The 25568-nt window shown below is 40.5% G+C and overlaps 1 long non-coding RNA gene across 1 annotated transcript; it reads left to right on the top strand.

The window, feature by feature from the left end:
• The first annotated feature begins 14689 nt into the window (after positions 1 to 14689).
• LOC119140883 lies at positions 14690 to 25174 on the top strand. The gene is made up of 3 exons (XR_005101767.1): positions 14690 to 14889; positions 18898 to 21765; positions 22731 to 25174. It is a non-coding gene; the product is annotated as an uncharacterized LOC119140883 (long non-coding RNA).
• The last annotated feature ends 394 nt before the right edge of the window (positions 25175 to 25568 follow it).

The following is a 25568-nucleotide window of genomic DNA, read 5'->3' as shown; positions in this document are numbered from 1 at the left end:
TTACAGCTAACCATTTTGAGCAGGAAGTTGAACTAGAGACTTTCTGACAGCTCTTCCAACCTGAATTATCATAGGACCATACAATCTTACTGTGCAGCTAATGCTCAGTAGTCCTACCAGCTGACAGTGATGCTATCATCTCATTGCTTCAATAGGAAGAAGTCAGACATGGTTAGAAAAGAGATAATTAACCCCGCTTGGATTTTTCAGTGCCATTCTAGACATAGCTTGTTTACTCAAGATTACATTATCACACAAATTCAACACAGACCACCCCATTTTTTCTTACTTTCACTTAACACACATTAGAATACAGAACCAAGGTAGCTTGTGCACATACCTTTTAGAAAAGAGTATTTCAGCTGGAAGGGACCTACAACGGTCATCTAGCCCAACTGCCTGGCCCCTCCAGGGCTGACCAAAAGTTAAAACATGTTGTCAAGAGCATTGTCCAAATGCTTCTTAAACACTGACAGGCTTGGGGCATCGACCACCTCTCCAGTAAGCCTGTTCCAGGGTTCGAGCACCCTCTTAGTAAAGAAATGCTTCTTCACATCCAGTCTGAACCTCCCCATGCACAGCTTTGAGCCATTCCCAGGCACCCTGTCCCTGGAACCCAGGGAAAAGAGCTCAGCACCTCCCTCTCCACATCCCCTCCTCGGGAAGCTGCAGAGAGCAATGAAGTTGCCCCTCAGCCTCTCTCTCTCCAAACTAGACAAGCCCAGAGTCCTCAGCCGCTCCTCACAGGACATGCCTTCCAGCCCTTCACCAGCTTTGCCCTTCTCTAGAGGCATCAGAGTACCTGAACATCCTTCTTGAAATTGTGGGGCCCAGAACTGCACACAGTGCTCAAGGTGAGGCCGCATCAATGCTACATACAACTACAGAATTGCCCCTCTTGACCCACTGGTTCTGCTGTGTTTGATGCACCCCAAGATGCAGTTTGCCCTCATCGCTGGCTCATATTGAGCCTGCCATCATCCAGCACCCCCAGGTCAGGTCCCTTTCTGCAGGAATCCTCTCCCCATTAATATTTTTGTCCAGCATTACTCTGTCCTAGGTACAGAATCTGGCATTTGGACTTGTTCAATTTCATGCCATTGATGATTGCCCAATGCTCCAGTCTATCTAGATCCCTCTGCAATGCCTCTTGTCCCTTGAGTCAACAGAACCTCCCAGTTTAGTATTATCAAAAAACTTGCTAACGGTACATTCAGCTGCATCCAGATCACTGATAAAAATGCTGAACAGCACTGCATCCAGAATTGAGCCCTGAGAAATGCCACTAGCAAACCATGGCTCTCTAATTTTCCTGCAAAGCCTGGCCTAGCTTCCAGAGATCATCCAAGAGGATTCCCTGTTCAGCCAAGCTGGTTGTCTGCCCCAATTCCTTTATTTTTGACACAATGGGATTACCTGATCCTGTTCAAGTATCTAAAGTTAAAAAAAAAAAAAAAAAAAAAAGAGGGGGGGTGTGTCGTGACGGAGGGAAGACACAGTCACTCAATATGAGCGATCAGCAGACTTCGTTTATTGTCCCTTACAGTCACCTTTTATGCCTTGTTATAATTAGCTCATACATATTACAAAAGTTAAGCTCATTATTGGTTAGTTGCCTAAATATCAAGCCCGCCCCTAGTTTCTCTTCTGTAGTTATCTGTTCCCACCAGCAACATTCTTTTCCCACCAAAATCTTCCTGTTATTGTGTAACAAGAACAGCCAAAGACAGTGTATTTTGCTTTACTTCAGATAAGCTGAGAGCAATGTGCATTTTTGTCCAGCCAGCTGGACTATGTCTATGTGAACTTTTTCAGCTAGCCAGTTATCCACAGGGGTGGTCTTAAAAAAGCTGGTTCTTAAAAACTGACCAACACTCATTGACCCCCCATGAGCCCTCAAAGGTAGTTTCTCAAGGGACGCTACTAACTAGCTCCCCGGTAGCTTAAACTTTGCTCTCTTGAAATCCAGGGTAGCAACTCTGCTGACCATTTTTCTTATTACAACAAAAACTTTAAAGTCTTCCATTTCATGATCACTGTGGCCAAGACAGCCACCTACCATCACAACTCCCATGAGTCTTACTCCATTCACAAAGAACGCATTTCCTAGCTGCCTCACTGAGTACTTGTGATGAGAAACAATCTTCAATGAACTTCAGGAATTTCCCAGACTTGCTTGTCACAGCAGTATGGTACTAGCACCTGGTCAAGTTGCTCACCAATCCTAAATTAAAATGGGACTTGATGTTCCACTAGCATTTAAGAATTGTGAAACAAACTGAATCTTTCTCCACAAGCCACTTAGTCTCATGATTTGCCCCAGAGTGTTTGTTCATTTACCTGAAGCTGGAACAGATCACTGGCTTACTGCTTACAGAAGGCTGATAAGAATGATTAATATTTAACATTCTCAAGTTCACATAAGTGAACTAGCTCCAACAAGATACCCAGGAGAATATTTCACCTTAATTCACCAGTCACACTGGAAACGCACATGCATTTTCTCCACCAGAAGGCATATTTCACAACACTAAAACACATGCTCTTCTCTCCATCAGTGACCACGCAGTCTTAGAGCATACCTCAGTTTAGCACACCATCAGTCTGCCAAGAGAGTCCGAGCAATCGCAGTTACAACCCCTTTTATCCCAGAGGTATCAAAGAACAGCATTGTGCTCGTAAAACCTAACAGCCTCAAACAGCTGCAAGAGAACAGGCTTCCAGCCACCCAACCTGTTGACAGGCATTGAAACCACAATGAATTTTTCTGGAGAACAGACCTTGCCAAATGCCACCCTGAGAAATGAAGCCCTATCACAAGGGTAAACAACACTCCAGACTGACAAGTCCTAGAGAAATAACACCCACAGTAGTAATCAAGTCTAAGAGAAGGCTTGCACTTGATACATTTCAGACCAAGTAATCTTTAACAAAGCCAGACTCGATGGAAATGGTCTGTTCTGGCCCCAGAGCAGCCCAGGCAATCTGTGACTTTGGCAGAGCAGATACAAGCACCACCTTTGTACAGTGCCATTCTGATCACACAACGCTAAAGGCAGCTGCATAACACAGACAGTAGGATAACATTCTAATGTAAGTTGGAAAAACATCAGTTAATACCTGGAGGAGATTATCCCCAGTAGAAAGTGTCTTAAGATTAAGCTTAATTTGTATACATGATATTTTGGTTTTTTTCCAGTGATAATACACTTCCACAGAAGAAAAACAAGTTTCCAGGAGTATTCTAGGAACAGCAGGTGAGTTCTAAATTTCATTTTGTAGAGAATTTATCCTGCAAGCATAAAATTAATTTTTTTAAAAAATGGTGAGCAGAGAAATTTCTGAAACTCTGAATAAGACTTGAAAGTATATAATGTTGAAATGACTGCAAATTGCACACTTTAAAAGGCTTCACTTGAACATGAAAATAACCAATTTTTACTTATCTTTATATGAACTCAAGCCTATCTTCTATTTAATAAAAATTAATTCACTGAGATCACCAAAACGAGAATTGCCTGTGTTGACTTCATTTCCAATACAAACAGAAAAACAAGTGTTATTTTAGTGCCACTAGAAAGTTTTAGCTTTTAAAATTAAAAAAGTTAATAAAAAAAGAAAATTCAGGCTTCTTCAGCTGAAGAAAACTCCTCTGGGACTAAATGTGTATTTTAGAGTTCATGTGACAGAGAAAAATCAGTTTAGATACACGGTTTGTATTCCGAGAAACAACAGTAAGATGATAGCAATGATTCAGCAAAAGAGGGGTATCATAGCACATTATGGGGACTATACAGTGGCTATGAAATATAATCCCTATAGAAGCTACTATAGACTAATAGAGCAGATACCTTGGTCAAAAAAAATAATAATTTACGGAAACATCTCAGAAGTGCCTCCAAATAAAAATGTTCGAGACATAAAGTAGGCATTTGTTGCAAGCCAAAGAGAATTTTCCTCCCTCTTTCACAAGTGGATCTTCATGTCTCAATTTAAGAAAGAAAAAGAAAATTAGTTTGACCAGCAAATCAGTTCCTTCTTTCTCAAACACTAATACCAACACAATGAGATATTAAGAGAAGCACAGGAAAAAGGAAGTCCTAACTTCATTTTTCTTTAAACTGTATTCTGCGCACAACATTGTATAACCTGGAAAACTAGTGAGATCACAGCAATAGATTTAAAGCTCTGGTCATCTGAATTGGTATGTGATTACATAGACAGCTAATTTCTATTTGCATCCAAATCCTAACAGCTTCAAAAAAGGTAGGTGTTTTTCTTAAAGAGCTCATGCATTTGACCATTTATCTCCCCTCACCACCCAATGCAGCCATGAGAAACTCTTACACTGAGCTCAAGCGTCTTTTGAAAACAAGCCCACATATCAATGGTGTATTATAAGAATATGCACAAGGAACTACAATTATACATTATGGAATGTTCTTCTATCAATGCATATGCTAGCATAAACATCAAATGGGTATTTAGTATGGTCTTGGCACAGACAAGTGATTTGGGATAAGTCACAAAGAATCACCACCAATGGTATGAGTAAAAAAGTTTTAATAGGAATTTGTGGGAGTGTTCTATTACTTACACATAGATAAGTCACACAAAGAAGAATCAAAGTAAAATTAAGCTGGAATGATTTACACTGAGAATAAAAATTTTTAAAAAGGTAAAGGGAGACCCTCCCGTTGAGTCACAAGGTTCAGAATGGACACCCTTGCTTTCTAAACTCTTAATAGAATTTAGGTGCAGCTAGATCCAATCCTAGTCTCAGACATGGTCAACAGTTTATGTCTAAAGGATATAAGGAATAGTCACAGTTTAAGGCTGATAATAGGATTTTAGAGCAATTAATCATCAACAAATTTCTCATTTACAAAGCAAATCAAATAGGATTTATTTAAATTATAGAAGTGCCTTAAATAGGGATTCAAAATGGTAATACTTATACTATACTTATTATGAAGTTATTAAATCAATTCACACACAGAGAGATACAAAGGAATAGAAGTATAGAGATACATGTACAAAGACATACCTGTTAAAAGTTCCCCTCAGGTCAGTGAAATACTCATGTCAGATGCCTTCACATTTTTCAATGGGCAAAGGGTTGAGCCTCGAGAAGCAGGAAAATCAGCCCAGGCCCCGTCTCAGCTTTCAGCAATGGTCCCCCTCGTATCACAATTTGGGATTTTGCAAGCTCCTAGAGGCATCCCACTGAGGGAGATGCTGTTCACAGCCCACAGCAGTCCAGGAAAGCTTGAAGGGTCTCACTTATGACTGCTGTTTATAGGTTTGGAGATGACTGGCTTTAGTCACCTATGCTGGCTGCAGAGTTGGTAATTAATGGAATTTTTCTGAGAATTCCATTGACAGTAGTATTGTACCACTTGGAGTCATAATAAAGAGTGTTCTCCAGCTTGTCAGGGATCTCATGGACCAAATAAAGAGCCCTCCAAGGCTAGCAGGTGGAGGTGGTGTGCAGATAAGGGTTGTTTTTGGTACAGCCAATGCAGTTTCCCACCTCAGCCACACAAGAGCTGCTTGTATGGTCAAGGGACACTTAATCACCCAATTCATTACACAGAGGCTAAGGCCTAACAGGGATTCCCAAGATCATAAAGTGGCCCAGGGGAGGGGGCAAGGTGCACCACCACAGGCCTAGACCTTCTAACTTGCTGGGCCATGAACATCTCAGCCTAGTCCATCAGCACTGTCTTTGGGATTACACCTCAACAAAATATTTTGGGGAGCTCTGTGCCACACTACTTACTTCATAGACTGCAAACACACCCTTTTCCAAGGGCTGGTTTTGAAAAGGCCCTGTTATTCTGTCCTGAATGACCTCACCCAGAACACCCCCCTCCCACTCAGAACACAAAACCCACAGAAGTGGCAGGGACTCAGACACCATCACACTTGCTCAGGCCATCCAGAGGCCAAAACCCAAAGCCACCTCTGATTCCATGAACTACACCCATCTTTTATTGTACCCTCAGGGTAGCAAGAAGATTGAGGTTGGGGGGCAGGGGTACAAGTTTTCTGGCAATTTACTCCTGATCCAACTCATGCCCCATAGATGTCCATTCTATAAAAAGCATTCCCTCCCCCCCAGCCCAGGAACAACACCTCCTACTTTAATTGCTGAGTACTGGAACCTCAGTCATCTCATTAAAACCAAAGATTAGAAGTCTACTTACTTGTCAGTTGTAACCTTACTTGCTCCTCCTGAGTCAGTCTAGAAGAGCAGTCTCAAGAACTCCGAAGCCATTACTATCTAATAAATTTAATATCCAGTGCAATAGGTAAGCTTCTCCAATTTAGCTGAAACTGTTCTGAAGACGTAACCACACCAAGTCTCACTTTACAGACTGAAAAGCCTCTAGAACAGGGGTCCTCAAACTACAGCCCACAGACTGGATACAGCCCCCCAGGATCCTCAATCCAGCCCCGGTATTTACAGAACCCCCCCTACCAGGGGTTGGGGGAACCAGGCAGCTGCAGATGACTTCCTGCCACTTCATCTGTACGCTAGCCCTCTGGTTAAAAAGTTTGAGGACCCCTGCTCTAGAAAAGTCCCTGGAGCCAGCCTCACACCTGACCTTAATGAAGACTGACTGATTTCCTCTTTGGCTAAACACCTGTGTAACTCTCAGCACTGTTGCTACAGCCTGTAAGGCAGATTAATAATTCCTCAGTCAATATTTTTGTTCAATAATGTTGCAATTCTCAGTGCTAGGCCAGGAATTGCTACCACTTCACTTTATCTTGAGCTCAAGATGAGTATTTCCCTCACCTGTTGTTTCTATATGCAAGTTATCTGCACCACATGAACTGCTTGTAGTCATCACTAGCCGGTTAACAAATGCTACAGCCATTCAAGCTTACAGCTGCAAACTGGCTTCTGCTTTCCATAGCATTCTCCAGTTAACAATTTAACAAATTACATTTTCTTTTTGAAAGGAGAGAGTTCGTCAACTCTTTTACAGGACCAGCTGCCTTCCTTTTCTCCTTGCTTTTGTCCTCTCTCTTTTCACTGTAGAAACCTCTTTTAACACACAAATAGAATTTATGATGCCCTGATGCTCAGCACCTGCATTAATCTAAGCAAAAAAGACAAGATGCACCTGAGAAGCCTATAACCAGCCCTACAGACACATTCTATTGGCGTCTATTGCAGCCATTACCCATAGAAACAGACTAGAAAAAGAAACAGTAAATTCATTTTCTCCGAGGTCTTGAAATCAGGATTTTGTGAAAAACATTTCAGCAGAGTTACGGCATCCAGGACTGGAATAGCCATGTGAAATTCAATTTTGTGCTGCATAAGATAGTAAATGAGTTAGCAAACTATCTGATTAGACTAAGTATGCTATCTGTGTAAAGTTTACATTTAGCAAGTGTTACTGCAATGTCATATAAAACACTTGATAACTAATTTTTTGTCACTACTCTTGTCTCCAAAACATTGATATTATAGCTACACTATATTTCTGTTTAACTGGGAAAATAGGTGCAGAGAAATACAGAAAAGAAAAAAAAAGAAAGAAACCCTACCAAACTGTATTTAAGTAGCCTTATCTTGGCTAACTCTTAGCTTTTACTTAATGCACTTTTAGTGCATAGGCCAGCTGTAGGGAGCTCTTTTTCCAGTCAGCATCTGGCAAGAGCCAGGTCAAACTGGTTATAATCCTATGTTGACATGTTAAAAACTTTGCCTTCATAATTCTTCAAGAGGCCAAACCAATTTTTACATCTGCATTTTTATCAAAAGAGCTAAAAATAATAAAGCTTGTGGAAGTCTGTACTGAATCCCTTTTCATTGTGTAAGCTGAAAGGTTTCACCTGAAGCACAACGGGGGAGGGGGGAGCACATTGCAACTACTCGCACCTAGAATGAACTTCAGCAATGACTGAGGAGTTTAAATAGATAATGATCAATTACAGCTGGCTACAGCAAGCAAGAGGCACTGAGCACGGTTTCCACCCTACTTCCCACACTCTCTACCACAGCCTTTCCACTAACTGCCCCGGTGCTGGCTGCAGGTGTCAAACGCACGGCAGCAAAGCTGCATCCCACAGACAGCCTGACCTTCCCTTCCAGAAAGGGACATTCTGGCTTCAGCCAGGCTGGCAGAGACGGTGCTACCCACCCACCTTCCCACAGCATTCCCCGCTCCTGTCAGGACTGGCTTCTCCTCAGTGGCACCCGGCCCCTTCCAGAAGGTTCTGCTGACCCTGCCTGGCCTGCCCCCTGCTGCTGGGCACCGCCCACCTGCCGAGCCAGAGGCGGGAGGGGAGGCGGGGGGTCCCGCCCCGCCGGTGCCTGGGCTCTGCGGCCCCCTGAGGTGATTACACCGGTGGTTAAAGCGCTTCAGGCTGCTGGAGGTTCCTGGGGTCTGAGAAGAGGGCTTAAACAGCTTTTTTGCTTGTAAAGATAAAAAATTAATAAAGTTGCTTATCCTTGCTGTGCCAGAGACTCTCGTGCTGTGCTCCATCTGCTCGGGTTGGTACACAGCTGGCATGGCATTAAAGTAAAGGTGGTGGATGCTCCCCTCACATCCCCCTCAGTGCATCCATCACATTGTGGCTACTGGGGGGTAAATCCTGCAGGGAAAGCTCTGGGCACCCTCTACTGAATGCAGAGCTGCCACACAGATCATGATACTTGAACGCATAGGAGCAGAAGTTAGTAAGATATTAATTAATTAAGACCAGAGGAGGTAGCAAATGCTGAGTGGATTTTTTTTGTCTCTTCTGAGGCAGGCGGCACAGCTCATTGCTGAGCAAAGGTTTGATTTACCGTGGCAATTATGAGACAATAATACCTAATGGAGGTATGTGGACTCCAAAATGCTTTAGGGAAACAGTCTTAAAATGACTAGCCCTTATTTACTGTTCCAATATTAAGCTGTCTGTATCACACGTGTGTGTCATGTCAGCACCGAATGTGGTATGGAGAGACTGAAGTCACGGACAAGAGAGTTTGTGATACACATTTCTCTAGTCAGAGACCCATTTATGGCATACCAGCTGAATCCCGTGCATTTAATGGATGCCAGAAAACAAAAAAATCACTATACAGCAGCATATTAATTGCCCCAAATTCAGAAAAATACTGTATATACTGATGCCACTCAGCACTTGCAGCCGGCAATATGTGGAGAGGGAGACCTGTCGACCTCCTGGTAAAACATAGGTAGGAAGGGAAGTTACAAAATTCTTACGTTCTTTGTAAATGTCCATTACCAAGTAGTTTGCTTTGCTGTGGCTTGTGATTCATAAGATTAATGCTTTGCCTGAAGTGTGTAGGCTGCAGCAGCAGTTGACAGGAAGAAGGAAGTTCTGTGCCTTTGAGAACTGTTGATGGCCAGTCAGTTCCTCTGGCTAATGGAAGCGGCATGGCTGCCCTGGGCAAAAGGCTGGGCAGTAGGGAGCCAAGGAGCAGCGGCTGCAGAGGGAGTAGCTTTCCTGGGGAGTGGGGAGTCCCCACTAGGAAGAGGTAAGTAAACATAAAGTTTTACCTGCTAGCCATCTGCTTACACCAAAATTGCTTAAATTCTCTCCACAGCTATTTTTCTGGGGAAAGAGAAATTTCATGGATGGTACATTGTCAGTCAGACTTTACACCCTTAATCTGAAGATAATCCTTAACCTGAATTCTTTGTCAGGTTTGTCAAATGGTGAATTGTTACGGGGAATGCCAGGATGATCAAGAACTGTTATAATGAGTTTGATGATTGGGAAACTCAAATAAATTTCATTTACTGAGCCCCAATAGAAATCAGAAGAGATCATGGTTTCCAGGTTAAATACCTTTGCTCTACTTTATACTGCTCCAGGTTAATTTTTCTCTATCTAGTAGTTAGGATGACCAGAATAGGTAATCTTTAACCACTAGCCATTGACTTACAAGGGTCACAAAATTTTCTCTTCTGTGATCTAAATTATCCTAGCACTGCATATGCCTCACCTTTGTCTATTATACTATGGTATTAGCTCTGGTAAATGCGCTTCCCTGAATGTTTGTGAAGGTTGATGCCCCTTGAATACTGTAGTAATCTGGGATAAACAGATAAATACCAGCTTTGTGCACTTTGAGCCCAAGAATTCCTGTAGCAAGTTCCTCTCAAAAATTATATTGATCATACTCTAAACTGATGCATGTCAGCATAGATTCACAAAATCACAGAATCACTGAAATTAATAGGTCACACAAAAGGGATAAATTCCGTTACATTGTTGAATATGTGTCAGTTTTCTCCATAAAAAGATCCAGCCTAAGTCTTTGACCCAGATTTGTCTGAATGTTTTAAATTAAGTAAGCCCACAGCTGGTGGACTGTAACAGGATTTATCCACAGACAAAATAAATAACTCTGAATCAGTTTAAGAGTATTGATTATATGCTTATTAAAGATAGAGCTGGAGTAAAGCCTATAGATACAACTCAAGTTTGCCTATATGAATGGCCATCAGTGCAACAGTTCTGAGGCTGGAACCTAGGGAAGGAAAATCATTAAATATCAGGATTCCAGAGGACTGCAGAAGTGGGGTCTCCCTGGACTCATACCTCAGTAGTTCCTTTTTAAACCTCTGTACCTTATAGCATCAGATTTCTCAGATTGGAATCTTTTGTTCTAACTCCCTCCTCAGCTGAGGGTCTAGTTTCCCATCTCCCTCAAAACTGCAACTGACTTTAACCTGAGGTTTGTGATAAATTAGCTCTGGGTAATGTGAGGTCTTAGGCCATCCAAATGGGGAAGAGAAAGCTCTTCCTAATCCACTTGCTTCTCCCCACTTACTCTACATGTGCACTATGATCCTTCTCTGTGTTATTTTTCTTTTCATATATTCAATTTCTGATTTCAAGTATACAGAAAGAGAAAAAAAAAGAGAATGAGAACAAATTCAGGTGAGCCTCTTTCAGGCCATGTAAATGAACCCTGATTTGAAAGTCATCAGTCTGAACTGAATGGTGAAATTTGACTTTTGAAATCTACTCTAAATAAACTAATTGTGTTTTTTAAGCCCTTTCAAACAGGCTTTCTAAAAGAGCTTTGTTGGACATATAATGTATTCATGATCAAAACTAACCAGCTGCAAAGAGTGTTTATTCCTCCAAAGGGATTTATACCACTCACAAACACTTGTAGGCCTGTATCATTTTGAAACAGAGTAAAGCAATTCTCCTAATAAATTAATAAGATCTTTGTGCACAGAATATTTAAGCCCTTTTTTTGCCAAAATTGTTGTTCTTAATTGAAGAATTTAATAATTACGGTTTTGCAGAGCCAAATCATAGCTTCTTACTGTTCGTTAAATCTTCCCAGTGTGAAGAAGTTCCTTAACATAGCCTGATTTTTGCCCCTGTGGTAAGTTATTAGTCCTTCTGTTGTTCTTTCCCTTTTCCACACAGAAAAGACTCCATTCCTCAGATTTCTGTTTCACTCTTTGTATCCTCCACATTTTATATAAGAAAAATAGTAGGAAAGAACACTCATACAAATCAAATTTTGTCCTTTGTATAGTGGCACCTTAGTCAACAGGAGCTATGCACAGAAATCACAGAATCAGAGAGTAATTTAGGTTGGAAGGGACCTTTGGAAGTCACAAGACCCAGTCCTCTGCTCTGAGCAGTGCCAGCTTCAAAGGCAGACAATTTTGCTTGGGGTCATATCTACATATATTCAAGGGAAGAATTTGGCCCTCAGATGAATGTGCAACGTGTATTGCATTATGTGTCCTTATGTCACCTTTAGTAACATTTAAACAAAACAGTCCTTTTTTTTTTAGGCATTTCCAAATAATTTGGCATTTAATTTCAAAGAATTGGACCCAAACCAGTCTTCAACAGTAATGAATGTTGCAATGCTGTTTCAGACTCTCACCAGTGGCTTCATGTGTAGTGGGCAGTACTTAAAATGGTGATCTGCAATTATAAATTGAGGAAAACAGCTTTTTTCCAGAAACACAACCCCAGAAATACCAAGTGGTGTTTCCTCTGTGATTAAAAGTAGCACATTTTAGTCTTTCTCTGCTTTTTTTGGACATATGGCATTCTATGTTGTTGTTGTTTTTTAATTTGAGGTCTTTTGCCCTCTTTTTATGATTAAGCAAATTGTCAGATACCTTCTGTAGACTTAAAATGCACATCCATATTTTCAGAATGGCATATGGAGTTTGCACCCAGGATTCTGGTATACTTGTACAGGTAATTTTTAAGTAAATATTTTCCCCAAACCTTGTTCTACTAATATGGGCAGACTGAACTAGTAGTAGTAGTAACTGTCATCTTTATACTGTGTGCACATACACGTCCCAGATGAGACACTTTTCACCAAAAACCAGCAGTATCAACACCAATTGAAAAGCAGTCCCTGCTTCAGTAGGGTTTTCTAAATAGGTCGAGGGCAGAAGGTAACACTGAGGTTAAGAGCACCATTGGAAAGCCCTAACCACTGGGACTCTAACCAAAGAAAACAGCTCTAACTGGGGGTATATTCTTCCTAATATTAAAGGAAGTCTATTAGTAGTAGCAATCATGGCACAATTGGGCCCCACTGTGCAATATGTCTGCATACACTAAAAATATTCAGACATGTAATGCTATCCTGGTCTTTCAGAAGTCAGTGGAAATGTTTCTTTTGACTTCGATAGATCCTGGTTTTGTCTGACATGTAGTGATCAGGCAGACAGTGATTCATTCCAGAATTTCCCCAGTCATCTTCCTGTTAAGGTCTTTATAAGCATAATAAATGACACTGTATCAGTGCATCCGCATGGCTGCATAACCAGCTGAGATTGACACGTAGCCATGGTCTCCCTTCTTGTACAGCACCTGAAGTCAGGTAGCACAGACTGCTGGCACTTTTAACCTAAAAGCAAGTGACTAGGATTGTGTTGTTACAAAACCTTTAATTTCACTATGTTTCTCCAATACCCTGTTACACAGCACAGAATCTGAAAGTTAAAACTCATTCATGTGCTCTTTTTCTTTTCCTATCTCATTTAATTCCCTGCTTCCTTATTAAATGTTACCTGTTAGCATTATTAATTTTTGCTTTGTGCTAATTAAAGTCTTTAACAAAACTGGAAAGGGTACAGCGGAGGGGTTGGATCATCTACATTAGGCAAATAACATTGCTTTTTCAACTAAGGTTATAAAAATGTGTCTTTAAATCCCTGAGAATTATAAATTCTGGAGTTTTTCATAAGGGGAAAAAACTACTATTGAACTGTATATGCAGTGATAAGACTGCTAAGAACCTATAAATGCAGCTTCATTATTGCTGTTTCATGGAAAGCACAGTTCAGCGCCTTCTTTTATTCATGACTGCTGTCATTATTATTTGTATTACTGGTGCATTTGAGACTGGAGCTACACTGTGATTAGAAAACGGCATTTTAGGAAACAGTAGGTGATAGTTCTTGCCATGACAAATTTGCAGTCCAAATACATGACAACCTAAAGGAGAAAAGACATGCCATAAACTGGTAAAGATGAGGGTGTTCTAGTGACTTTGTATTTCATGGGTTTTTTTCCATTACACATTATTGTACTATGTGTTTGAATCTATTATGTGCAGGACCCTTCTCACAAAAGGGGAGCTCTGATTCTTGGAGCTGGCCTGTTTCATCTCCCCTGGCAGTGGTGAGGGAAGTCCTTATATTAACAAGGACAGAAGCTGCATTTGTGTTCTATCGAAGGTCTAGTCACACTAAAACTGGAAAATAAGGAGAGTGCAAGACTTATTTTTTTCCAGATTTGATTTCACAGTGGTTTTCTACTGCTGGATAGACGCATCCATACAGCCAAAACCAGTAAAGTGACCTGGTTCCTCACTTTTCTGAAACGTTACATTAAGAACTTTGCTTTTCAAAAAAAAAAAAAAAATACTGTTAATTAAGACCATTACAAAATATTTATGTTCTAATGGAATAGAAGCACAGTAATGGAAGTAAGCAATGAAATACTATTTACTTAACTATCAGGAAGGTTATTGTACTGAAGGTGTGACTTCAATTTATGTTCAGAGAAATCTCAAGTTCAAATCCCTTACTAGCCTTCACAAAAAATATTAAATTTATCATGCCCTAAATTTGGGGTTTATGCAACAGTCTAGTTGTTGATTTTCTGGATGAGGTCCTGAAACATGTGTGTAGTTCCTGGTTTTGCCATTGGTGTTCAGAAAGGCTTAACTGAAGTCCTACTTTTTCCCCCTTCTCATAGTTGTGCTGGAAAGTAAAACCTGTTAAAAATGTGACAGGATCTTTGAGAATTCTGAAATTTCCTGAGCAGAAAAGACTGCTAAAAAACTGAAAAATGAAAAAAAGATTGGTAAGACCCAGCAGTGAACAGTAAGATTAGCACTGTGATATGAGGAACTGATGAAATTAGTCTTGCTGGAAGAAGTAAGCAATTAATATGAAGACTCATCTCAGGGTTAAGCAGAACAGGCAGCTGAAAAAAACCCTATATTTTACATTACTCTCTACCCACATACGCTTTCTCTGAAGGGACAGAGAAAATTGAGATTTCAGAGCTTTTTTCCATTCCTTAGTCTGTTTGACTAAAGGTGACTGGTTCTGTGCAGTGAGGGCCATCTCCCTCCCCCAGATCAATATTTTAATATGACTTATCAGAAAGAGAATGAATTGTTTACTTTAAAACCCCAGGATCCCATAAAGGGCGAGGGAAAGGTGTCCAGTGGAAACAGAGGCTTTCAACAGCTGACCACTGCTGGGCACTCGTCAAAGCAATACAAGACCTCCAAAGATCCGAATACAGTGACATTCAGCAGAATGTCATGCAAGAGAATCTTAGTTCTGACAAGTCCTAACAACACACCAGAGGATCATTTAGCAGCTGTGTCAGATGGTAAGTGCTTTCCTGTGCTTGATTCATGCGAGGAAAAGGAAATGCTAAAATGTATTAACAAAAATAAAATAGTGTAGGTGAATTTTGAATAATACACATTTCAGCATACCAAAATATCCACCAATGCCTGTCACCTGCCTGTATAACAGGATTTAATGTCTTGTACATAGTGATCTCTGTCTGCACTTTTTTAAAGAGATAAGGCTTTTATTACTGTCAATGAGCAAGCCACCCTAAATTGTTTATTGTTTAAAAAAAAAAGGGGGGGGGGGCAGGAGGTGGCAAAGCTGAGAGTAAGTCTGGTTAGACTTCACTGGGGTTACTGGAATGCTTCCAAGTCCAGATACACAAAAAGGACAGGTTCTGTGATCCATCAAGATACTTCCTGAAAAACCCTCTTGGTTGTCACAATGATCTTCTGAACTGGAACATTCCAGTAATATTCTTTATACAAATGTCTAGCAGAAGAGAAGTAAAAACTGGATATTTTTTTTCTCTGATGTTTACACTTTGCTCTCTCCCTGTACTGACATGTAACTTTCCCATTGTTTCCATTACAGTATTAAAAATTAGTGGCCATTTCTCTTTCTTTCATTACCTTTTGTCTTGGAAATACTCCTGTTGAATTGCTGGAAGCTTCCATGTAGTTGTGGAACTATAGAACTACCTGCTTGCAGCTGCATCATTTGCCTGCCTATATACTGTCATATACATCTTACAGTAAAGTCTACAGGCACTTCTGCCAGGACACTACTGCTCTTTGCACTGTACCTGCCAGTGATTGTCAGATTTTTCCTCAGAGAGCTTAATTAGAGTAGGATCTTGCCTGACCCTTCTTCTCTGCTGCAGAGAGAAAGCTGAGTAAAATGTGCGTGGGGAAAGGTAAGGGGGGGAAACCCTAATATTGTGATGAATTGGAAAGCAATGTACAGCACATGTTCCTTTGGCATTCATTTCTCATTTTCAGCAGGTATAGAATAGGCACTTTTATTAAAAATAGCCTCATGGACCTCAGGTCTACAGCTGCAAGCTGCATCCTGTCTAGGCAGGTACGTTCAGGGTGTGACTGTGTACTTGCTATCATTATTTCAAAAGACTCAGTGCCACTTTGATGCACAGGGTGTGCTGCAGCTACTTTCCTTCCTTTAGAGATGTCTCCTTCATAGCTGTAATTGCACAGTGGCCTGACCTATGGATCTGCAAATCTGCCTGGCAGTTCTGTGTATGTGTTCAAATGCACAACTCCTTCCCTCTGCAGCACGTGCAGACTCAAAACACAGACAAAATAAGTGAAAGTTGAAAGGCACTTGGAAAAGTTTCAGCCCTGCCCAAGCACCTACAGGTTTGCTTCCTTGACAAGGGTGGGAATGACAGAGCAGTAGTAATAATCATGTTTGAAATACAGAACAGTCTGACCTGGTAACCAGTCAGTGAAGGTTCATTCGTCTGCTATTTACCAGCCAAGGGCCACTCAGGACTCAGCTGAGCTACTGCCAGTTCATACTTCCACTGAGGTTTGATTAGATGTACTTGCAAATGAGTAGTTAAATTGGTCCAGAGCCTTAATGAGTCTGCAGTGACTGATCAACACTGGTTGAATTAGATTACATTTAAGAAAAAGATCCAGAAAATACACAAAGTTGGATCAAAAGGTAAGGATTGGAGAGGAAATGCCTGTTATGCTGTGCAGGTATGCTGGTGGTTCAGGTGTATTCAGTACATGTAGGCAGTCAGCTCGTTTGTGTGCATTAATGTCTCCTCTCTCCTGGCACTTCAACTTTTGGTGCTGTAGAATAGAATGAGCTAAATTTCCCTACCTGATAGTCTGCATATAAACATCTGTATTCGAGAGCCCTATGCCTTTATCTGTAATAATTTCCTGTTACAGCTCCTTCCACTGTCTGAAACCAGAGCTGCTGTTTCTGCAGTTGCCCTCAACCTGCACCTCATCTGGAGAGCAGATTCTTCCCTGGATCATTTCCTTCAGAGAGCCATGTTCTACTCCCCACAAGCTCCAGTGCTTCAGCTGACCTAGTGGTAGCTGCCTATACACAGTCTCTTACTTTGGGGCATGCAGAGCTGCTGCACATCTCACAAATTGCAGCACGCCCTGACTCAAGCTAGGGACTGTATCTCCTACTCACAAAAGCTGGTATTTAAGATGGCAACCACTTAGTCTCAACAAGTACAGAAAGGTGACTTTCCTCCATAGCTGTACCGCATTCAGCATACATACCTGATACGTTTAGATTTTACAAACAGCTGATGATAGAGATTTGTGGCGCTCGCTCTTGTTTCTCAGCTTGAATGCATGATGGGAGTGCTGACAGCAGACTGAGAATAAAGCAGAGGCAGTAAGGCTATTAATGTGTGGCAGTGACACATCACCAGGGCAGTGAATTAGGGAAGATACAAAATGAGACTGACAGGAAGGCTAAACCCATAGGAGGAGCTCTCAGAGGATCTGAAAGTCTACCTTTTTGAATGCTTTAACTTGCTTAATAGTCTTTGCTAAAATGCAACCAGATCCAGAAGACTATTGGAGAGTCTAGTTTTATTACATATGGGTAGCAAATGCTCCCGAATATGTAAAAATGGGAGCTCATTTACTCAGCTTAAAAAAAAATAAATGAGAGGGATAGTTGAAAAGCGTTATAGCAAGACATTCCATCCTCATCTCTTGGCACAAAAAGACAAATCCATCCCCTCCCATGATGCTTCTAACCAGTCCATACAGCATTCTTTTTAAAGTCAGAAAGTTCAAGTTTTCAGTAGCTACAAAAAACATTTCAGTACTCAGTATATATAAAATCTACCCCAAATCAGGCAAAATGGAACATTAATGTTTAACATACTCTGCTCTCCTTGAAAGATTTTTACCAATTCCAGGGGAGTAAAGGAACTTCATTCTGTGGTCTGTCTCATGTTCTTTTTCTTTTTTTTCTTTCTTCAAGTTAGACAACTTCATTACCATTATCTATTAGTTACTAATATTATTTTGTCATTCCTATTAATGAACATTCACAAGCTGGCTTGCACTTTCACAAAGCTACATTCTACCTGCACAGGTCGGTGTTCTTCCAGTTAATATCCAATATGATCTTTTATAGATGATCACACTAGTTGACAGTCTTTATAGACTGAGGAAAACCCAGACACACGGAAGAGTAAGAGACAAAGGCTACTACTATTCACCCAAGCACCCAAGGTTTCTAACCTCCTTTGTTCCCTGTGCTCCCCTTTCTCTGTTTGCTCTGCTTCTCTGCAGCATTCAGATGTGAAGATGGCACATAACTGAATTTCCATGGCTTTGCAAATCACTGTGCATCATGGAATCCTCAGTTACCGTTTGTGCGCTCTTAGTCCACTCCTGATGAACAGGATCTTTTACAGATTTTTTTATACTCACTGAGGATGTGCAGAAAAGTTATTAGACTTGCAGACTAAACACAGAAACATGCTCTATCCTATTAAACTGAAAAAACTGTCCTGGGAAGAAATGAAACACCAGAGTGACATATGTTAGTTAAAGTGCTTAATTCACTGTCACATAGGTGTTGACATGTGATAGAAGAACTTGCATTGAATAAAACAGGTGAAGTGGGACTATGGGTACAGACCAACTTGCTGTAAGCAGGCTAGCTCTAGAATGCTGGTAAAAACAAGTATATGGAAAACAAATACAATCTTTAGCATCATGATTCCTCAGATCTAAGACAGCTCTATAAAGTCAGGCTGAGCCATCTCTAATAAGAGAAAGACACCAGTCCTTGCAGAGAATGAATTGTCCCTCCTTTCATAAATTTTTCCCTTAGGACAGGAACTGATTACTTTCTCAAGGTGCCTGCCCATCTCCTTTGCCTACTTAGCTTTTAGATTACTACAGCTAGCTGCAACAAAATATTCACCTCAAAGAAATTCAGAATCCTGTCTCCCACTTCCTGATGAGAATCCTGATTTCCCATGTATAAATATGCATAAACATGGTCTTTTCTCTGTGTTTTGCAGATCTTTGAAGCCCCCATGCTGAAGTCTGGAATGTGTGTATATTAATTCTTCCATGGACTAATGATCTACTACTACCAGAGCTGTGGAGTGTGACAATGGTGTTTGTGTCCAGTCTATCAAACGCCATTATCACACTAAATAGCTACAAGTAGACAAGACATCAAATCAAAAAAGTATGTGAACTGTAGCAATACGTTTTCCTACTGTGCTGAGTTATAAATAACCTTTTTACATGTATGTCCGGATGACTGCTCTGTCTTTTGTGAGCAAAAGCACCATAATATGTGGGAAATACATAGTCCACTACAAATGATTCCAGATTCCCATTGCAAAGCACGAGTCATCTTAAGGAATCATCATTATAATGTCATCATTAGGAACGTGGATTTCATTGGAATCAACGGGGTTGTGATTACCTCTGAAAAACAAGGCCAGCTTGGGGTTTTCTTTTTCCTGTTGAATTGATCAGGACAATAGAATACTGAAGCCAATTAGCTGATGTAGTGAAACTGGCTCTTATTTTGGCACCAAATTAAACTGTACGTTTGGAACATTAATTGACTGAGATGTCATGACATTTTTCAATTGGAACACTTTCCAAAGTTCTGATAAAAAGCTATTACCTCTAACTTGAAACATCATTTATTCAGGTTTCAACTGCATTCGGCTTTGCTCCCTTTCGTGTCACAACTGTATGTATTTGAGCATCACGCTCAAGTCCATTGTCTTATATTCTAAACCTACTACTGTTTTGGGAATGGTCACAATTTCCTCATAGAAATTCTTCTGAAAACTACTGTAAAAAATAGGAATCACCTGTAGGAACTTTCAAAGGGCTTAATGAAAGCCATGCACCAACACTGCACTAAGAAGCCTAAATCCCATTGAATAATCCAGGATTTAGGCTCACAGAATGTTGCACTCCGATTTGCAATGAGAGTGGTAACCTTAATATTCACCAGCACGTTCCAAACTCCACCTTTCCTCTTACTTCTAGTGCTAAGTAACCAGTCATGCATAATAAATAGAAAGCTTCCTCTGGCTGTGACATGTAGCGTGCTGCTGAAAGAAAGCATACACAAATATGTGAAATTTATCATTTGTAGATTATACAAACTGATTTTGTTACACAGTGTCTCCCACATCTTCAGTGAATTAATTACTTAATTTTATTCCCTAAACCTTGTTTTCTTCCATGAGTTATTGCCATGGAACAGTCATTAGCAATGTTCACTGCTGCAAATTAATGGAAGAACTACAGTGTTGTATATTAAAACTGAGTTCCAGTCTAGATATTTTAAACAGAATTCTCAGTACTTCAAATTATAATAACACAACAGGTCTTCACAGAGGAAGCCAGAATCGGTTTCCTAAACCTTGTATGTATCCTAATCACTCTTTGCATTCACAATTTCCTCTTGCAACCATCTGTTCTGAAAACCTGCACTGTCCTTCTGTGCAGGTATCTGATACAGCAATAAAAGGTGACTGAATAGAGAGTAATCCAGTAGCCTTGTGATAAATTAGTGCAGAATAGCTTTTGCAAGAAGAAGATAAAGCTCACTACCTAGAAAAAGTTCCCTCTTCCAACCCTGCTGCCCCAAATAAACATCAGGCACAGTAAGAGAGAAGGGGAAGGAGCAGGGGCAATGGTAGAGGAGGCGGAAGAGAGGTGGAAGTGCAACAGTGGACACATGAGCGCTGGGACAAAGCAAGTGGTATTGGAAGGTGAGACCTTGAGCATGGCACCAGCTATGCAGCCAGTCATTCACCTGTTCAATTCATCTCCTTTTTCTCAAACCCCTTTCTCTAACTGGGAGGGTAGAGGAGACCACCACCTGTGCTCCTGATCCCTTTAACATTGTTCCAAGAGACACAAAGTTTCTTTTGAGAGACTTGTGCCAGATGCTTATCCACCACTTTACCACTTCCCTGACCTCATCCTTCCAGTAGTATTACACCCATTCGCCTCTACTTCCCTGGTCCAGTTTTGCCTTCAGGAACAATAAATCTTAATGTTGGTTTGTAGATAAAGCATGAACGGATGGACAGAAACATCCTGATGTTATTCCTCCATTCTGATGTTTCCTACATTTTATAGGAAGCTCATTCAAACACCTTTCTGTAGGACCAGTACCAGCTTTTTGGTCTGTGCCATGAAGGCTTTCTGCTGGGTCCTGATGACAAGCCCATCCCTGTTATGTCAGTCAATACGGACCTGTCACATCACCGAATTGCAGCTGTGATACACTGTGCTGCCATGTACATGGCACAAATGTATCCAGAGCAAACAAGCAGCTCTCATCATCTGATCCCGTGGGCACCCATACCACAAGACCAAATGTATATCTGCTGTGTGTTTGGGGGAAAGTGAATATGGTCCATGTAGTGACCTTTTAGCTGTATAAAAAGAAAAAGGCTGCAGGTTCTTGTGAAAAGGGTGAAAAGGGAAGGCTGAGGGCTGGGCTGCCCCATAGCATAAGGTTGAGCCCTATTCTTTGTCTGAAAGGAGCAAATAAATGAATTGGAAAGAATGAGGTAGTGGGCCAGATCCAAAACATCTGGCACAGACTGGGCATCTGTAAGACCACTAAGCATGAACACTAACAAGGGACATTGTTCTTCCACCATTGCAAAACAAGCAGCCTCAGTCACCCATAAACACAGCCAGAATCCAGCAGCAATAGAAAGGCCCCCAAAGCCAATATTCTTCTGCTGTCCAAGACTCAGTAAATCATAGTAATTTCACACCCACAATATTTTATGGCAGACTCACAGTGAAATCAGCACAACTGCAGAGAATTGTGGCTTATTTTTCAAAAGGTCTTTGCTGAGAATGAGCTTCTAGCTGAAGGAATCTTTCTGCAGGTGAGTTGTGGGGCAGGGGTGGGCAAAAGTGCTGGAACTCTTTTCTCTGGCTTTGCAGGAGGAAAGCAAAAGTGACCTTGTCTGCAAGGACCCCTGTGGAATGTTTTTGGAGCAGCTACTTTTCTTCTCAACCTTTGATTAAGAGAGACATTGAGTCCCTTCCCTCCCTCACCACACCCACAGTGCTTTCTGGGGAGCCTGTACCAGTCTTGCTTGCCCTTCTCCTGATTGCTGGCACTGTGATTTTTCTTATTTGAAGAACATCTTATGCTGTTTCTCTCCTCCCATTCACTAAGACTCATGTGATGCTTGCCTGAGTACAATATCCATATTGTACCAACAGAAAGAGCTGGAGATCAGGTCTGGCATTTTGGACTAGCTCTATAATTTGCAATGTCGTCACAGCTTTTTCCATCCACATCATTCACTCTTTTAGAGATGCAAAACATGAATAGCCATTGCTGGTACTCCAGTGGTGGAATGGCAGTACAGGCTCCTCAGCTTCTACTGGTAACGTCATTAAAGCAAAATCCATTTAAAATATTCAGTAAAACTTCCATGTGGGCAAACAGTTCCTAAACTTCCCCTGGTGCTCTGTGGCAGGATAGCAGTGTAGATTAATTCTCTCTCCCTATTACTTTTTTACTGCTGTGCTCTTAAAATTAAAAAATGAAAGTTATTTACTGAAGCTTATATTGCAGAGCAACATGACCTTTACAACTCCCACATAAGTATTAGATACACTGAAGTTTCTTGAAGAGAAAAAAAAGAAATTAAGGCATAATGGAGCTGCATCCCTGCAGTTCACTGTTAGGTTAAGTGATGTTAATCTGCGGGAGTTATACTAAAAAGCTCCTCCAATAAGAACTGCATACAATTTTCTCTTGCTATGTGGTATAATTAATGGATTGGGAAACACACTGCCTGTTTTCTAATGGGGTCCTCCATCTTACTTCTCCTTAAAGTGGATAAATATTCAAGGCACAGCATTCAAAATATATCAGCTGCCTTCTGAAGCTGCACCCTCTGGAGACCTGGGGCTGAGCAATTTGTAAAGCAGGTGTATGCATAAGGACTGGGAATACGTATCATGGCGCTGCAATGATCTTCTCATCCAAGACTAGTCAGTCACAGGTTCAAATCCTAAAACTCAGAAGTCTGGCTTTTTTAATTTGGAAACTTGAAATGAAGACTAATCTAACTTCTGAGGCAAGGATCTATCTTCCCGCACAGATTAAAAAATGCTGCAGACATTTTGGTTAAAAGTTTCTCAGTTTTCCAGTTCTAGAGACAATCCTGCACTCCAGACACACCTCCTCATATTTCAGGACCAGGCTGACCGTTTTCTATACCCACTGACTTTCTCCTTGTGGGTGAGATTGTTATTTAAGACCTAAAGCTGGAACCAGAGTCTACAGCTGATTCCCAGCAACTGTGTACTGGTTTTCAAAACTGCAAGCTGTCTTCTTGAATCTGTGGAGGACTGATGTACTCTGATTCATTTACTGCTACTATTGAATACTTCCAAGTTCAGTTTGTCATTTTCAAATCTACTGAAGGTTCTGTTTCAAAAGGGACTGAGGATGCCAGCTTCCACTAAGCTAGAAGTTCTAAGGGTTACAGACAATTTTTTGAAAAAAGGTAAACTCAAGAGTTATGTGTCTAATATTTTGTGAGTATGGACTTACACACTGAAATTACTTAGGTCTTTTTGAAAAAACATTACCACTGGAGCTCATATGGTTTTTAAAGCACTTAGAAACTGTGAAAGAGTAGACACAATTATCAGTTTATATATAGGGACACATACATCTAAAAAGCCAATACCTATAGGCCATTCATGGGATTAGTTACTTTTGAACAAGAAGAAACATCCTGTAGAAGCTTTATTGACTCAATTCTTGAGTGTTTTATCATTGCTAGTCTGTGTAACAGAAATTAAATCACAAAGCATTAGTGCTTCAGCCTAAATTACAGTGGTGCCCTACGAAAAGCATAACTTTTTAAAATTGCTGTCAGGACACAGTGCAATTCATTCATTTTGTGTGTGCTTAATAATATTTATTAATATAATAACACAATTGCTAGCAGCAAGAATTAATCTCTAAGTGCTCCTTCAAGAAAGGGGTTCCAGTTTCTGCTTTGCTGATGTGTCTGCTGAGATTAGAATACATATTTATTTGACTTGTTCACAAAAACATGCTTTGGTTCCCTTACATAAAAGGCAAAATCAAACTTTGGCTCAGATTAAAACACTGTCTGTAAAACAGGTAGCTGTTTCTCTCATTCATCTCAGTGCACCATTAAATCTAGAGCCCAGTGAGAATAGTGTTTACCCTACTGATAATTATTATTTCACTGCTTATGATTTTGCAGACATCCAGCTGATGCATATTGGTAACACAGATACAGCAAGGAAAACCATAGTTCTACCAGGTGAATCTTTCTTCTGCCATTGAAGTCAATCAACAAAAATAGGACCAAACTTTCTTTCTACCAGTCTGACTTTGTATGAAGTTGAGTTTAGATGCACTCAGCTTTCATTTTTTTTCAGATAACCAGGAAATACTTCCTTATACAGTGTATATACATATTTTCTGTAACAGCAAGACTAAGGTGGGTGAAGTGGCTAGTTATTGGTCTACAAAGAATAGCAATTATTAGCAAAATATTTTTTTTTAAATTATGACATGAAAATTTAGACATGGGCAGACAAACAGTCTGTTAATCAGCATTTCCCATCAGTTTCTGTCATGCACACTGGAGCTCTCTCTCTGTCACTATCAGACTATATAAATTTTAAATTCTTTCTATGATGGCTCAGAAACATCAGTAAGGAATTGCAGATGTTTTTGAGAGGGACCTGCATAGACATGATATTCCTCCCACAGGGTCCCTGCATGTCAAACAAGACAGACAGGAGGGCAGAACAGACAGCTCAGCAAGTATAAAAGAGGATGGGGCAACAAGGAAACAAGTAAAAGGCAAAGACTTGATTCTTTACTTCCCTTAGATATGCCAAAGAGCAATCATCTGAGTACCACAACTGAGCAAGGTTAAAATTTGTCAAGATGGCTTTAACCTGAGGTAATCAGTCAAGCATTTTCTACTTTTGATAGCTATTTATGTATAATTATTTCAATGTAATTGCACATGTAGCTGAAATCAAGGGCAATGACTGAATTTTAACAGGATCATGTGACATTATTATAATTGAAGCTTTTGTTCTATTACAGAAAAATGACTGCTTTAAACCAGTGTATTTCCAGGGTTTCCTATTATCATCAGTTAGACTTTCTACTGACAGAAATTCAGGAATTGTGACTCACACAGTGTTGTAATATATCAGCAATGTAATATGTCTATTAACAAACAAAATATGTTCAATAAAATCCTGAGCAGTGGAAAAGCATGCATTTTATATGGGTCTATGTCTATTAAATCCAAACATGATATCTTGTTATGATATAATGCTCCAGGTACACATTTACCCTGTGAGATCAGTAAGAAAATTAAAATTAGCTTTTGAGTACAGATCTCAAGTCTAGTTGAAAGATGAATGAAAAATTTTAAATCCCTCAAAACAGGGTTGAAAGGGACCTTAAAAGATTATCTAATTCCAACCCCCTGCCATGGGCAGGGACACCTTCCACCAGACCAGGTGGCTCCAAGGCCTGTCTAGCCTGGCTTTGGACTCTGCCAGGGATGGGGCACCCACAGCTGCTCTGGGCAACCTCTGCCAGCGCCTCATCACCCTCACAGTGAAGAATTTCTTCTTACTATCTAATTTAAATGTACCCTCT

The sequence above is a fragment of the Falco rusticolus genome, chromosome W, assembly GCF_015220075.1.
Source record: "Falco rusticolus isolate bFalRus1 chromosome W, bFalRus1.pri, whole genome shotgun sequence".
Lineage (NCBI taxonomy): Eukaryota > Metazoa > Chordata > Aves > Falconiformes > Falconidae > Falco > Falco rusticolus.
This window is presented reverse-complemented; position numbering and strand designations above follow the sequence as displayed.